The sequence below is a fragment of the Lissotriton vulgaris genome, unplaced genomic scaffold (genome assembly GCF_964263255.1).
Source record: "Lissotriton vulgaris unplaced genomic scaffold, aLisVul1.2 SCAFFOLD_1717, whole genome shotgun sequence".
In the NCBI taxonomy this organism is placed as follows: domain Eukaryota; kingdom Metazoa; phylum Chordata; class Amphibia; order Caudata; family Salamandridae; genus Lissotriton; species Lissotriton vulgaris.
The window spans coordinates 333,598-336,130 of NW_028250036.1; positions in this window are offsets into that span (position 1 = coordinate 333,598).

Genomic DNA, 2,533 nt, shown 5'->3' on the forward strand with positions numbered 1-2,533 from the left:
TGGGAAACAGACTGTCCGGCAAAGCAGACCTTTAAGTTTGGTTCCCAACTTTGTCCGATCGATTACGTATTTATGCAAGCGTGGAATTTTTACCTTATCAAGGGGTTTCAGATAACCCCTTGTGACTGTAGTGACCATAATATTTTGCAATTTGCATTAGCATGGGGACCCCTAAGCTCGAGAGAACTGGTGCTCCCTCAACAAGTAGAGTACCCTAAACGGCTGAAAACAAGATTAACCGAGCCGTATATGGAAAAGTTGGCAGGATTCCAACATAAAGTGGGTTTGGAAGACGCTAGGACAATGAAAGTGCCGTGGTTCGAGAAAAAGATAAAAGAAATGGCGCAGTGCCTTAAGGTGGACCTAAAAAGCAAGAACTCATATACCACTACTAAACAATCAAAGCAAAGCAAGCAGCCGAGTTGGTTCAATGAGGAGTGTCTGTCCTGACAGGGTTTTTGGCTCTATTTCGGAGTGATGAAGACTTTAAGCTTGCTCACATCTAGGATCTGTATTCTTACCTTGTGTTGGTCCTTTAAAGCCTTTTTGCCAGACCTAGAAGCATAAACTAGAGGATAGCTGCTTAATATGATGATAGCTACCTATAGTAGAGGGTGGATCCTGTGGTCCTGACTTTATATTACACATTGGTATGGTTTGTGTAGGTACTCTGACAGAGCTAAGTGTTATTTCATCCTTCTCAGGCCTACAAGGCCCAGAACTAAAGAGACTCCATTTTGCTTTCTATCCCTGCAAAGCTGAGATGCTTGAAGGGGAAAGGTAAAGTTTATAGTTAAAGCTGTTGTTCGCCCTAAGCGAACTGGAAAGAACCGTACAGAGCTGAATCTAATCAGGAAGTGTCTCTGGGCTCAGGTCTCTAGACGAAACAAGCAGCTGGTCACTGTGGGAGCGTCTAGCGCAAGGAGCCTGGTACATGGAATCGGTGGGAGGAAGCTGCTGACTGGAAATTTCCATGAGGAGACAGCATTCTGTATTAGTGAAGTGCAGAGGCGGAGTCAGTTGAGTTGAGTTGGAGGAGCGGAGAGAATCAGTCGAGCTGGAGCTGGAGAAAGAGCTGAGCTGCAGTTGCAGTGAGTTGAGCTGGAAGCAGTTGAGTTGATTGAAGCAGAGGAGGAGTGGAGAATCAGAAAGAGTTTATGTTGAATTGGAACAGAGGAGAGGAGTGGAGTTGCAGGAGGAGAAGAGACAGAAGATGTTTGGAACAGAGAGAAGACAGACAGACAGTCAGTGAGCTGGAACTGAAGGAAGCAGTCAGAAGCAGTTACTTATCAGGAGGAGTTGTGAATAGCTGGAGTCTGAAGTAATGCCTTTTAGAAGAGACTGAAGTTATATCGTGGATTAATCTGTGGGAGCAGCTGGAGTGAATTGGACATTGGAGCTGAGATAATCAGACAGCGTGAAGAGGCTAGTGGAGCGAACGATTATCAGAGCGGCAGAAACCATTAGACTGAAGCTGGAAGGTGGAGACAGTTCGTGGGGGAGAGGAGTCCAGTGCAAAGTGATCAGTGCAGATGTGTATCCAAGAGTGCAGGAGAGAGTCTGAGATGAGCCAAGGCACAGACGAGAGAGGAACCCAGATGACAGCTAGAGCAAGACTTCATATTAATCAGGTGATATCTGTCCTGTTATATTAGTTTGCTTTACACTTAAACATTAACCTTGTCCCTACTGTATTGTTATACTGTATTGCTAATCCTTTTCCTTTCAGCAGTGTGTAGTACAATCCAGTTATCTATAGTCTTTGTCAGTTACATGTGGATGTGTTATAGTAATCCATTATAATACAGATCTGTGTATGTGTCTATTCCCATTCTATTGATATTGTGTAATAAAGATACCCCAGTTCTTAGTGAACCAGTGTGCATGTGTTGTTCTTGCATACAATGTGTGTCTCTTATTCTTAAAGCACAGGTAACCTTTCCTTCTAGTCAGGGGTTACAGCCAGAACAGATGCTGCCCCTGATCCGGTAAGTAGCCACTGAATAATTAGGGAGAGAGAGGAGCCCTTGAGCTAGGGAATTATTGACACTAAGTAATTCGGCCATCCCATAATATTATTGTAGTAGCAAACCTAAAGTGGATAGTGAGAGAGACTTCCCAACATAGAGAGAGAGAGAGAGCTAAAGGTATTCATAGGAAAAGTGGTCGTCGTTGGTAAGCGGCGTTAATAAGAACACCAGGTGGGAGACTGGTGCCTAGGTCCGCCGGATTGTGGACCGGAAAGTAAGTAAGCGAGCACTGGGGGGGAGACCAGTGTGTAGTTCCACCGGATTGTGGACCCAATAGAAAGAGAGTGAGCACTGGGGCTGCAGACCAGTGTGTATGGCACGCTGGATTGTGTGTCGAGTGAGCACTGATGGTGATCAGTGTGTAATGGTAAATAATCAGAACTGCCCCAGGGTAGATTAGTCTGGACCCATGTGGTCGCGAGACTATGAGGTATGAGTGTGGTGTAGGGCATGGACGTCCTTAGTAATTAGTGAGTACTCCTAGTAATCCCTATAGATTTAGT